This window comes from Oryctolagus cuniculus, chromosome 5 (genome assembly GCF_051225735.1).
Source record: "Oryctolagus cuniculus isolate XC-2025 breed Fujian yellow rabbit chromosome 5, ASM5122573v1, whole genome shotgun sequence".
In the NCBI taxonomy this organism is placed as follows: Eukaryota; Metazoa; Chordata; class Mammalia; order Lagomorpha; family Leporidae; genus Oryctolagus; species Oryctolagus cuniculus.
The window spans coordinates 149445623-149459824 of record NC_142871.1 but is presented as its reverse complement, the minus strand read 5'-3'; the positions used below and the strand labels follow the sequence as shown (position 1 = coordinate 149459824).

At 41.8% G+C, this 14202-nt stretch overlaps 1 long non-coding RNA gene across 4 annotated transcripts in view; it reads right to left on the bottom strand.

Annotated features, from left to right (window-relative positions):
* Positions 1 to 14202, bottom strand: part of LOC103349704 (transcription factor SOX-4) — a 524220-nt gene that overhangs the window by 185523 nt on the left and 324495 nt on the right. For all 4 annotated transcript variants that reach the window (XR_016234235.1, XR_016234236.1, XR_016234237.1 and 1 more), the window contains one exon: positions 6100 to 6202. This is a non-coding gene — a long non-coding RNA (transcription factor SOX-4). The remainder of the gene's footprint in view (positions 1 to 6099; positions 6203 to 14202) is intronic.

The window sequence follows — 14202 nt, the reverse complement described above, 5'->3', positions numbered from 1 at the left end:
AAATCAAGCTCTGCAATACCAGTGTAATTCTTACAACTCTGCAAGGTAAACTACACCACTTTGGGCAGATGAAGGAACAGGTCAGCACATACGCTAAGCGCTCAGGATGACACAGGACTAAGAGGCAAAGCTATCACGCAAACCCAAGGCTTTCTGGTCTCAAAATGAAACACACTGATGTTCAGAAAGTATGCTTGAGTAAAAACTGATTAAGTAAGGGGCCAGCACTGTAGCGTAGCAGGTAGGGCCGCTGCCTGCGATGCAGGCATCCCATATGGGCACTGGTTTGAGTCCAGGCTGCTCCACTTCTGATCCAGCTCTCTGCTATGGCCTGGGAAAAAAGTGGAAGATAGCCCAAGCCCTTGGGGCCCCCTGCACCTGTGTGGGAGACCCAGAAGAAGCTCCTGACTCCTGGCTTCGGATCAGCTCAGCTCTAGTCGTTGCAGACAACTGAAGAGTGAACCAGTGAATGGAAGATCTCTCTCTCTCTCTCTCTCTCTCTCTATATATATATATATATATATATCCCCCCTCCCTCCCTCCCTCTCTCTCCCTCTCCCACTGTATAACTCTGACTTTCAAATAAATAAATCTTTTAAAAAAGTATTAAATTAGACATAAAGAAGAGTTTCCTCCATTTAAAAACACTAGAATGGGTACTGGAAGTGTAAAATACCAGTGTCAGCTTCCCAATGTTGATTATTAGATGGAGGTTATTAAAGATACTACTATTAGGGAAGCTGGGAGAAGTTACATGCCAACCCTGTCTGATCACTGCAGCTCCCTGCAATGTAAAGTTCTTTAAAGAACTGTTTTAACAAATGGAAGATTGGGGCCGGTGTCGTGGCACAGTGGGTGAAGTCCACTGCCTGCAACACTGGCATCCCATGTCAGAGCGCCAGTTCCAGTGTCTGCTGCTCCATTTCTAATCCAGTTCCCTGTTGCTGTGCCTGGGAAAGTAGCAGCAGATGATCCAAGTGTTTGGGCCGCTGCCAGCCACGTGGGAGAACTGGATGGAGCTCCAGGCTCCTGGCTTTGACACGACCTAGCATTGGCTATTGTGACCATTTGAGGAATGAACCAGCAAGTAGAAGATTTCTGTCTCTCTATTCTCTAAGACTACCTTTCAAATAAACAAATCATTATATTTTTAAAAGATAATAATTGGAATATATTTCTAGAAAACATTTTGGGTTTTTGCAAAATGTCAGTTTTCAGTTGTCTGCAGTTACACAAATACCACAAGAAATAAAATAATAGGCCGGCGCCGTGGCTCACTAGGCTAATCCTCTGCCTAGCGGCGCCGGCACACTGGGTTCTAGTCCCAGTCGGGGCGCCGGATTCTGTCCCGGTTGCCCCTCTTCCAGGCCAGCCCTCTGCTGTGGCCAGGGAGTGCAGAGGAGGATGGCCCAGGTGCTTGGGCCCTGCACCCCATGGGAGACCAGGAAAAGCACCTGGCTCCTGGCTCCTGCCATCGGATCAGCGTGGTACGCCGGCCGCAGTGCACCAGATGCGGCGGCCATTGGAGGGTGAACCAACGGCAAAGGAAGACCTTTCTCTCTGTCTCTCTCTCTCACTGTCTACTCTGCCTGTCAAAAAAAAAAAAAATTAAAAGAAATAAAATAATAGATTTCTTGTACTCCTATCCAATTTCAATTAACTCTATTAAGCCTATATTGCCACAATCATACTATTTCATCAATACAAATTTATGTGCTCAGGCTTTTTTTTTTTTAACTTTTTTTGTTACTGTGTACCAGTTACCACTCATATCTCAATTGAACATCATGAAAATGAAATTCCTACCTGACATTAAAAGAATAATTGATAAGAAAACTTCTATTTTTATCATAAAAATTATTGAACTACTTTTCAGTAAATTGGAGCATTTGGAAACAGTTAAGATTTACTGGGTGCCTTTTGTCATTTAATTCTCAGTATTACAATAATAAGGTAAAAATTAATATATCAATTTTACAGGTAAGTAAAACCAGACTCAAGGATTAATTTGCTGAAGTCACATACTATTAAGTAGCTAAATGAGAACTCAAACTCAGATCTCTAAACATGAAACACATCACCCTGCCTGCCTCTCCCCACTCTCATTCCTACGCTTAGCTACTGCACCCTTTACCCACCAAATCTTAACAGCAAAATACCTATCCTAAGCACATTCACACAGTTAAAAAAAGATTCTCAATATTCGTTCCTGGCTTCTATTTAAGTTAAAGTTTGTTACTGAAGCTGAAGAAAAATCTTAGAAGAATGAAAGAAATGCAAGTGGTATTCCAAGCGACAATATGTGCACGCCCAAGTGGGAAACATGAGAAGAACAGCTGCCAAGTTCATTTTGGCCTCCTCTGATACTATCTCACTGATCTGGGGCCAACTTACATTTGTTTCTCTCCGGTTTTCCCTCCCCCATTTCTACTTCATTCCAGAAGTATATAAAAGTCATAGCAAAGAAGCTGGATAGAGTTTCCAAGAATACACTGAAAATACTGTCAAATAAGGGAATAGCTACACAGTCCAAGCATAACCTTCCATTAAGCTAAATTCTAAAACGCTTAAACAAGTCTTTATGGGATGATAAATAATAACAGGAAACAAATTATCTAAATGTTGATTATAAAAACAAATACATCGTGGGGAGAAGGGAATGTTGAAAAGAAGTTATTAAATGTGACTTTTAATCTAGACTTTTGTACATGGTATTATAATTGAATAAGAATGCACCTTCAACTTTCTAATACGCTTTTTTTTTAAAAAAAGATTTACTTATTTATTTGAAAGGCAGAGTTAGAGACAGGGAGAGATAGAGAAAGAATCTTCCATTCACTGGTTCACTCCCCAAATGGTTGCAATGGCCAGAGCTGAACCAGGCCAAAGCCAGGAGCCAGGAGCTTCTTCCAGGTCTAGTCACATGATCGCACCAGCCCAAGTGCTTGGGCCATCTTTGCTGTTCTCTCAGGTGCACTAGCAGGGAGTTGGATCAAAAGTGGAGCTGCTGGGACTGGAACCAGTGCCCATATGGGACACCTGCGCTTCAGGCGGTAGCCTTATTGCTATGCCACGTAGCCGGCCCCTCAATATACTTTTTAATTGAAACATATTTTAAGTTTTTAATTATGTTTAATTCTGCTTTTAGCTCTTGTTCCCCGGTGCTGATTCCTATCTGTTCAACCCTGGAGCTAACGAGTCTAAGGTTTTGGACACTAATATTACAACTAACACCCCGCAGGACTGACCATTGTTTTTAAAGGTTCAAAGATTTCATGACATCGTCCTTAACTTCTATCCCTACTTCAAATTATTGTAGTCTAATATACATAATTGTCATTATTTTTACAAAGAAATAAGCAGTTCTCAACCACAGTTTTTCAAAGGATCAAAGTAAAAATGGCTAATTGATTTGTATTTTAAAAGTCGCCTGGGTGTTTTCCCTTATGATATTATATGATATCCCTAATTTCTTCTTTCCAACTACTTGGTGAATTAGTGGACAGTACTACATTGGTATAACAGTAGTTATAAAATAGCTTCCTAGAAAGTGAGACACACACTCTTTTCAAAAAAATGTGTCTTCTCCAACAACTGCATATGAGCCAACAATACTTCCAAATATTTCTATTCTTAGGTTCAGGGGCTTAGCATAATAACGCTATGGTGCCTGGTCTGCAAGTCTCCTATCACCTCGAAAGAAAGAAAAAAAATGAGACTAAAGAACTGGGTCAGGGATCTGGCACTGTGGTACAGCGGGTAAAGCCGCTGCCTGTGACGCAGGCATCCCATACCAGCATCAGTTTGTATTCTGGCTGCTCCATTTCCCATCCACCTCCCTGATAATGGCCTGGGAAAAGCAGCAGAAGCTGGCTCAAATGCCTGGGCCCCTGACACCCATGAGGGAGACATGAAGGAAGCTGATGGCTCCTGGCTTCCTCCTGGCCTAGTCCTGGTCATTGAGGCCATCTCAGGAGTGAACCAGTGGATGGAAGACATCTGTCTCTCCCTCTCTCTGTAGCTCGGACTTACAAATAAATAAATCTCCAACACACACACACACAAAGAACTGGGTCAGGCATTGTGTCAATCCTGGGACGTACCCACAAGAAATACTTGAGTGCCCTCTCTAACAGGTTCATACTCTAACGGAAGAGACAAAGTTAACACACAATCGTAATTCAGTGTGGTGAATCATGTTACAAGAATAAGCACAGGGTGCTAGAGAGTATATGGGGTGGGACTTTTAATATAACCCAAAATAGGAGGAGTTCCCCAGAGGAAGTGACATCCAAGAGAGATTAAAAGGTAACCACTTTGCATCCAAAGATGGCTATAATTTAAAAAGGCTGCCAGTAACAAGTGTTGAGGAAGATGTGGGGAAACTGGAATACTCATCTATTGATAGTGGGAATGTAAATGGGTAAAGATACATTGGAAAACACTTTAGCAGTTCCTACAAATGTTAAGCATAGACTTTACTCAACGATCATGAAATTTCACTTCCTGATATGCAAGTGGATTTCAGAAGAGCATGGAAAACAAAACTAAAAGATAAGTTTATTTTGTTGCAAAAAATTTGAAATCCATGCCTTGTTTTTTTGTTTTTTCAGGATACACATCTTCCATGAATCTTCTGAAGATCCCTCGTATAAACCCAACAGAACTAAAAATATGTCCACTCAAAAACCTTGTATGTAAATATTCACAGCAATGCTACTCAAAATAGCCAAAAAGTGGAAACAGTCCAAATGTTCCTCAATGACACAATGGTCAGAATGGGCAAACAATCCAAATCTCAATGAATGGATAAATAAAATGCGTTACATTCCAAAATGGACTATTACTCTGTCATCGAAAAAAATCAAATAGCAACATGTGCTCAACATGAATGAACACAGATGAACCTTAAAAACTTTATGCTAAATAAAAATGTCAGACACAAATGGTTACAAATTACATGATTCCACTTTTATGAAATGTCTAGAATAGGCAAATGCTTTGACAGTAGATTAGTAGTTTCCAAGGGCTAGCGGGAAAGGAGGAATGGAGAGTAACTAGACATGGGTACAGAGTTTCTATTCAGGATGATGAAAATATTCTAGAACTAAATCACGACGATTCTTGTGCAATTTCGTGAATGTGCTAAAAACCATTAATGCTACAATTTAAAATGGTGAATTGAGGGGAAAAGAAAATTAAGAAAAATTAAGGAAGAATACAGCAAGAATGATAGACTGATAAAGGGAAACTGAAGTGGGTGTCAGAGCAGAGAGGAAGAAGAGCAAGGTTCCACAGCTTGGGAAGAAGCCACTGACCGGGACCAGGGTGTGCTCATCTTCCACTAGAGGCAAGGACATGGTGTGAGCACAGGTTCACTGTGAGAATGTGCAGACGGAAGTCTAAAGCTCCTGTTCTGATTGGCAGTATTCCACAACTTGGAGGAATAGAAAGTTGTAGGTGAATGGAAGAAGTTAAGAACAACCTCTGTAAAGAATAGCAGGCAGAAATGCCTTGAGAATAAGCCAGCTCTTGGTAGCTTCTCATATCCATCCTCTAAAAAAATAAGAATTTCCACGTTGAACACTATAAGCAATTTACTTGGGTTTAAAATGAACAGGGACATCCCAGAAGGGATTTTTCTCCTCCAGCCAATCTCCTGGATCCTTGAGTGAGGGCATGAGTGGCTCCAGGCTTAATTCTATTGCTTTTTACTGCAATATCTGCATCTTGTCCAGGGCTTTCCCATTTCATTCATCAATTGCCTTAGTCAGGTACTGGGCTGGCTGCTTCTTACTTAATTTGTTTTTCCAAAATTGTATGACATTATTTCAAGATCTGCATCCTGGAGACATCAAAAATGGGTACCAAGATGTCTCTCAGGTACCTTCTAATAACTTTAAATGAAAACACATTTTGACATTATCCATTGTATCTGATCATTCTTTTTCTATTGATATTTCAAAATCATTTTCTTCAACACTAAGAAACCGGAATTCTATTTGGTATTTTCCAGATTTCAAAACATGCTAAATAGTTTTTCTTTTCTAAGTTTCAGTATCTATTAATTCATATTAAATGAATAAAAGTAGCTTTTACCTTTAGTTGGTAACGTTGATATAGAAAATTTTGTCAGGAACTTCCAAATCAAGATCTAGCACTCGGCAGATAAGAATGGAGCAATTCCATCTGATGATTTTACCTGTTGGCAAAAGTCATGACTTGTTAGAATGCCATGTGAAAGAAATATGTTGCACAGTTATTACAGAATCAGGTAAGGAGGGTAACATTTATTCATGATTTTGCTTTTACCTATCATCAAGTGTAATCCAAACACATTAAGTGGGAAATTCCTCAAATAATTCAGAAGTTTTAAATAACTTTTATTTCAATATATTGGTAACAATTTTATTATCCGTCATTTTAATATCTTCCTGTGCCCAATTCCATAAATTAAACAGGATTAAAACACAGTCTATATATGGGTTTGGATAGTATCTACAGCTTGAGGCATCTACTAAGGGTCCTGGAACACATACCCCATGGATAACGGGAGACTTATACACTAAGACTTCAAGAAAGCGTCGAAGTTTTCTATTTCTACTCATTAGACAAATACACACCAGTTAACATTTTTTGAAAGCTTCCTATATAGCACATACTTTCCCACATATGTCCTCATTTGTTTCTTATCCCAATGCCATTTTACAGATGAAGAAAATAGCTCACAGATGGCAAAGTCGGGATTTGTACCCAGGGCTTCTGGCTCTAGATTCTGAGTTCTTACTCACTGTAAATATCATCTTGACGGAGGTCCACATATATAATTCTATGAAAAAGTCTTACAACTTAGAGGGTATAAGGAATCCTAGCTGGTTTATTGCCAGTGCATCTTAAGACAGGTAAATGTGCTCCAAATTTCAAAGAACTATAGCCAGGGTAATAGAAAAGAGACTGAACCAAGGGGTAGCAATTTGAGTTGTTTAGGCAAAGTGTCAACAAACTGGCTACATGTTGGGCTCTATCAGAAACACTCTGTGCCTGAGTTTACTCCATGAGATGGTCTCAAATGTGCTCAAGTTGCATTACTGAAAAAAAGAAAACACAGTCAAATCCATCACTCTTCCACTGCCAATCTCCCTCCCTGCCTCTCTCTCTCTCTCTCTGATTTCTCATTGAGTTTACCCATCCTTCAGGCTCTGGTGAAGTCTATTCTCTCTCTTCTTCCACACAGCCCATCAGTCTCTTCTCTCATCTTACACTTTGTTAATGAAGGTCTTTCCTTGACAACATAGTATTTATTAGGAAAGTAGACAATTCAACTTATTCCTTCCAATCTTTTTCAGAAAGGAGCAGAGCATGAGCAAATAAACACACAGAACACTGAACACAACACTCTCTAATTATGTGTAACAGGAGTACATCATGAGCTTGACTGGAAGCCTTGGGGGACAGGCAGCAGGCTGGAGAGCATGGAGCAGGTGGCAGAGTGCTGGGTGGCAGCACTAATTAGACTACAGTTCCCTCCTTTAGGGACACTGTGTGTTTGCTCACTCCTTTCGTGTATATGTTTACTCGTACTTGCAGATACATAAATATGTGGAGATTCAACAAGTGAACTTGAAACAAGGCTTGTCGTCACTATATTTCCAAGTCATTTTTGCCAACGTGAGGGTTCTTTCCTCAGATTTTGACTCTCTGATTCTCCAATCTTGTTTTCTTTCTATTTTGCTTTGATCCAATCTTGATTTCTACTGTTCTTCCTGAACACTTAAAATAGACCCCAAAAAACTCCTGGTCTGTTTAGGGCTCAGGAACTGGTTCTGGAGATAAGAGAAGCGCCTTCAAGGACCAGCACACCATGTTAGTATCCTCAATCAATGGCATTTCTTTCCATCATTGCAGTGGGAGGAGGGATCCCACTGCTAACACATGGCCAAACGCAATTACTCTTCAGATTCTCTAGCCTTTATTCCATGTGCGTTATGCATAGTGTAGTAGTAGCAGCAATGATAACATAGTATTTACCCATCTGCATCAGATCCCTTCTGAATACCTTGTTGTTATTTTAACCCCATGGTCAGCGCATGTAGGTTACTACCTACATTTTGTAGATGAAAAACAAAAATATTAGCTTACTGGTTCAAAGTCACACAGTGGTGAGTGGTGGAGGCAGGACTGGAGACCAAGCAGCCTGATTCCACACAACAGCTAATCCTATTAATCTAAAATGCCTCGGATGGCACCGCGGCTCACTAGGCTAATCCTCCACCTCCGGCGCCAGCACACCGGGTTCTAGTCCCGGTCGGGGTGCCAGATTCTGTCCCAGTTGCTCCTCTTCCAGGCCAGCTCTCTGCTGTGGCCAGGGAGTTCAGTGAAGGATGGCCCAAGTCCTTGGGCCCTGCACCCCATGGGAGACCAGGAGAGGCACCTGGCTCCTGGCTTCGGATCAGCGCGGTGCGCTGGCACAGAGCGCCGGCCGCAGCAGCCATTCGGGGGTCAACCAACGGTAAAGGAAGACCTTTCTCTCTGTCTCTCTCTCACTGTCCACTCTACCTGTCAAAAAAAAAATCTAAAATGCCTCAGCAACATTGCAATACTCACAATGATGGTCCTAAGACACTCCAAGGTTCTGTCTCTTCTCTGTCTCAGTTGAGTGAATTGTACAGATATACAAACCATGCACAGTGTCCACAAAGGGCCTGGTCTCATGAAAATTTATTGTTTCTTCACAATTCCATAAAAATCCAAAACTAAAAGTGTGATTTAACAATTTCACTAAGAGTCATATCAAATAAAATCCAAAGTATGACAGAATTCAGAAACTATTCTCTATTATAACTTTGTATAATGAGGCCGGCACCGCAGCTCACTAGGCTAATCCTCCGCCTTGCAGCGCCGGCACACCAGGTTCTAGTCCCGGTCAGGGCGCCGGATTCTGTCCCGGTTGCCCCTCTTCCAGGCCAGCTCTCTGCTGTGGCCAGGGAGTGCAGTGGAGGATGGCCCAAGTGCTTGGGCCCTGCACCCCATGGGAGACCAGGATAAGTACCTGGCTCCTGCCTTCTGATCAGCGCGGTGTGCCGGCCACAGCACGCCAGCCGCGGCAGCCATTGGAGGGTGAACCAACGGCAAAGGAAGACTTTTCTCTCTGTCTCTCTCTTTCACTGTCCACTCTGCCTGTCAAAAAAATAAAAAATATAAATAAATAAATTTGTATAATGAAGTAAAAAGTAAAACTCTTATACTAATAACTTTTTTTTTTTACTTTTCATTTTAAAGGAATTCCAAACATGCAGAAATGTGCAAACCATTCAAAAACCTCTCCCATACTCTCTACAGAGAGACTCCACTGATGTCGAGCCAGTCACCTGAGTAGTATCTTTTTTCATGCAAAGATCCCATCCAGGATCACTCTTTTTGCACTTTGCTGTCATTTCTCTTCAGCATCCTTCCATCTGGAACATCCCTTGACCTTCATGATCTTTACATTATAGAAGACTTCAGGTTAATCATTTGGTAAAATGACTCCTAACTGGGCTTATGAAAGTGCTCTCAGGAGAAGACCCAAGGGTTACATTTCCTGGGAATGACGGTGGATCCTTCTCATTGCATCCCATCACTGAAACACGATGTCAGGTTGTCCCATCACTGTGTCTGGGACCTTTGATTATTTCAGTAAGGTCTCATCATCAAAGTTTCTCCAGTAAAGGTTAACTGTTTCCCTCTATAAAGAATAAGCAGTGGTGGGCGGACACTTTGTGATTATATAAATATCCTGGTCCTCATTCGGTTTTACTCACTGGTTTTAGCATCCATCAAGGTCCTTACCAGAATTAATCATTACTACGAAGACTGTCAAATGGCCATCTTTCTAATTCTGGCATTCTTTCTATATATCAGATGGTCAGGCTTTTACTTATTTATGTCAGTGTGGACTCAGGGTGTCTCATTTATTCAGTGGGATATAATCTGTAGTTTTGGTGCTTGAATTCTGCTGGTTTAGACAAGGGATTTCTACAAATCCCTTCAGGCTGATGGCTATGTCCTTGCAATCTCTCCATTGTTTGTTTAGCACTTCCCTATCTTCCCGCACAACCAGGCATTTAGGCTCATGCTGTACCTTCCCTGCCCAGCCCTCTCCCCAAAGACTTGGAATTCCTTTTACCAAAGACTGGCATTTAGACACTAAGATGGAAGTGGTGAATGTGATCCCATTTGCTGGGCAAGCACAGTTAGGAAATGGGCAAGGGGTATGTGTTTGTGCATGAATGTATTTATGGGAACATACATACTTTAACATTTATATTATTCTTTAAAATATTTTGTGGCCAGCACTGTGACAGGATGGATGAAGCTGCTGCCTGCAATTCCAGAGTGCCAGTTTGAGTCCCGGCTGCTCTGCTTCCGATTCAGCTCCCTGCTAATGGCCTGGGAAGGGCAACAAAAGATGTGTCATGTGCTTGGGCCCCAGCTGCCCACATAGGAGAACTGGAGGAAGCTCCTGGATTTTAGCTTTGGCCTGCTCCGGACCTGGCTGTTGAGGCCATCTGGGGAGTGAACCAGCAGATGAAGATCCTTCTGTCTCTCCCTCTCTCTCTGTATCTCTAACTTTCAAATAGTTAGATAAATCTTTAAAAAATAAATAAAATATTTACTTACTTATTCAAAAGGTGGCCATGGGGGGACCTTCCATCTGCTAGTTCGCTCCCCTGCAGGGCCAGGGATCTCTGTGGTGTGGGACAGGGGCTCAAGCACTTAGACCATCCTCCACTGCTTTCCTAGGTATAGGAGTAGGGAGCTGGATTGGAAATGGAGCAGCTGGAATGAGAACCAGCTCTCTGATGTGGGATGCTGGCATTGCTCACAGCAGCTTAACCCACTGTGCCACAGTGCCGGTCCCCTTATTTATATTATTTCTCTATGGATGAAACTTTCAAATATCAATATGCACATTTCACACTGACACCCCAAATTCCAGCTCACAGCATGGGGTTCCATCAAGCTCTCCCCTTTGCATCTGTAATGTTCTTTTCTGCCTGAGAGAAGCCTAGTACCCAATACCGCCAACGTCTTTGCTCACTGGCCTTCCTCGGCTTCCTTGCACAGACATGCCTAATGGCTTTTTGGCTAAATTATTACAGAAGAAGGGAAGGAAGGAAGCAGAGAAGAAAAGCAAGCAGCCTATACCGCTTTTTTGAGATTTGGTAATCTACTTAGGATAAAACATAATCCAGGATGTAAGACTAAATATATCAACACGGCACCTCATTCCCTGGTTACAGCCGATAACAGAGTTGAAAGCTGTCTTCCAGCGGCTTATCATGTGTCTTTCAGTGTGGATGAGTCACACAACTGTCCACCGACTCACTACAAAGATTTCTGATGTACATAAGGATATTTCCGAGTAATAAAAATGTCAAAAACAAGGTGTGACTAAGATTTTCAAAAGAGATAAAAGAAATATCGCAGCACATCCTTTCTTGAAGGACGTCTTACCCCTTTACGGTAAAGACAGGGAAGGTGAAATAATGAGTAACAAAGCACAAGTGGCATCCTTGGGTGCCTGACATTCCAGATCATTATGCCAGGCTACCTTAGAAAATGCCATCCAAGTAACCCCTACCTTACGCTGGATTGCGTCCCTCGAGAAACTACAATGCTGCCAGCCCCTATGAGAAAAACGGACAAGTACGGTGGAGCAAGACTCTGGTAAGTGGCTAGAGGACAACAGTCCTATCCGGGTGAACATTAATAAAAACACTTAGAGAAACGCTTAACTCTTAACATTTCATACACCCCAGAAGCTGTTCTTTAACTTCAGCATTCTGTAATGTCTCCAAGTCGTCACAATCGGTATCCATCAAAAAACTACAGAAATCAAGAAATGCAAAATGGGGAAAAGACCACTTCCCTCAGAGCATTCTGGGAAGGTCAAAACCATGAAAAGTGTATGACAATGGCTGTTTTACAGTGGGAAATGGTTCCTTCCCCTGATGTACATAGAGAGCCCCCGTTACAAAGCTGGTCAGCCCAAACTTTTGCAACGTAGCATCAGCTCTGGCACCAAGCTTCCCTTAAGCACCACATCTAGCAGACCACTCACACTTAGCTCTCCTTGTCTTCTCAAAAAGGGAAAAGGGGCTGGCACTATGGTGTAGTGGGTAAAGGCATCGCCTATAATGCTAGCATTCCATGTGGGCGCCAGTGTGAGTCCCAGCTGCTCCGCTTCCAATCCAGCTTCCTGCTAATGCACCTGGGAAACCAGCAGAAGATGACCCAAGTGCTTGGGCCCCTGTACCCATGTGTGAGACCTGGAGAATCAGCTCAGCTCTGGCTATTGCAACAATGTGGGGAATGAACCAGCAGATGAAAGACCTCTCTCTGTCTCTACCTCTCCTGATAACTCCTTCAAATAAATAAAATAATATTTTAAAAAAGGTGAGGGTGGGAAGAAATCCCTGTCCTGGATACCCATGATAAAGACAAGCATGAGTGGAGCTGGGGTTATGAGATTGGGTTTGACACTAGAAAACACAAATTGTAATCTCGTTTCACAATTTACAAGCTGGGTGGGCTTTAGTAGGTTGCTTAAACCCCCTCAGCCCTCCATAATCTATAAAATACAGATGATGGCACTTTCTTCTCAGGCCAGAAGTGCAAATTAACTGAGAAAAGCATGTGTAAAGTATTCAACACAAATCCCAGACACCTCATTTAATCACCAAAGCTGCACCATTGCCATCATGCTCACCATACTGCTGACATCACTATCTCCTTTATCAGAGTCATCATCACCACTTTCAGTCCTTAAATTTGTCTGCAGTACAAATGAGGGGGCTTACAGAAATTCGTAGAAAAATGCAATTAAATGATAATTTTCCATGAATTTTTTGAAGCTCCCTTGTCTTTCCAGTGGGGACAAAAGCTGTTTGAAACCTGCTATGGTGAATGTTTGTTTGTGTCCTTCCAAAAATCCTATGCTAAAATCCTCAGTTGATGGCCTTGGAGGTCGGGCCTTTGGGCTATGGCTAGGTACTGATGGTGCAGCCCCTATTGTGGTTTAAACAGGATTTGACTCCAAAATCATGCAAGATTGTAAACTCCAAAGTCTTAAGGGGTTTGGACACCAAGAGGGTAAAAACTTAACCCCCAGGCCCACAGGTCACTGGAGCCTGTGCTCAGAAGGTCTTAGGAGAAAGCTGTTACAAAAGCCTGGGTCTGGGTCTAGTGTCTTGTGCCTGGCTCACCACCTGATCCTTTCTGAGCTATCCTACTGCCCTATCTTGGACTTGAATCTCCAAAACTATGATCTAAATAAACCTTTTCTTTTTATGAAGTTGGTTTCCTTGGGTATTTTCTGATGGTAAAAAAAAAAAAAAAAAAAGATGATTAATACAGTCCTCAGGATTAGAATTAGTGCTCTTAAAATATAGACCAAGAGAGCTCCCTTGCTTGACTCCTGAGATATGAGAATGAACACCGACAGTCTAGCCTGCAACCCTGACTAATCGGACCAGGCTCTCCCCTTGATCTTGGACTGCTAGCCTCCAGAACCGTGTGAAACAAATGTGTGTTGCTTGGAAGCCACATATGCTAGGATACTGTGTTACACTTGTCCATACTGAAACAGTCAAAGAAAATAGAGCTCATTCTGTATTTGCAAGAAGACATTGAAACAGCTCCTAAATCACTTTGCTGTTTTTCTGGATTGGGCCTCACACACTCCTAAAGGATGATTCCAACTTCTAGCTCCCCCGTCACCCAGGATATTGGATATGGTCAGTTTACCCAAACATCTTGGGTATGAGAGACAAAATTTATCATCTAAGAGGATACTTCGATACTTTTGACACATAGGGGCTAACTTAGGATAAAATTTCAGACTAGAATTTCAAAAGAAATGGTTTAACAATATGGAAAGGAGAAAAATGGTAAAACTCTTAACAGATTTAAAACAGATTAGGGACATAAACAGTCTTTTGGAGGCTAAAAATGGTAGGTCTCTTTTCTTTAAAGCAGAAATCCTGAGAAGTAAGCCTTGTGTTTTTTTTTTTTAACAGTTTTTCTTTCCCCTTTATGAAAATGTATATATGTGTGCATAGTATTCACCAAAATGCCAGGTGCAATGTGGCTTTCATTCTTGATTAAAAAAAAAAAAAAACACCTATTGTCACTCACTTGCTTCAGCCTAGCCTGTCAAGC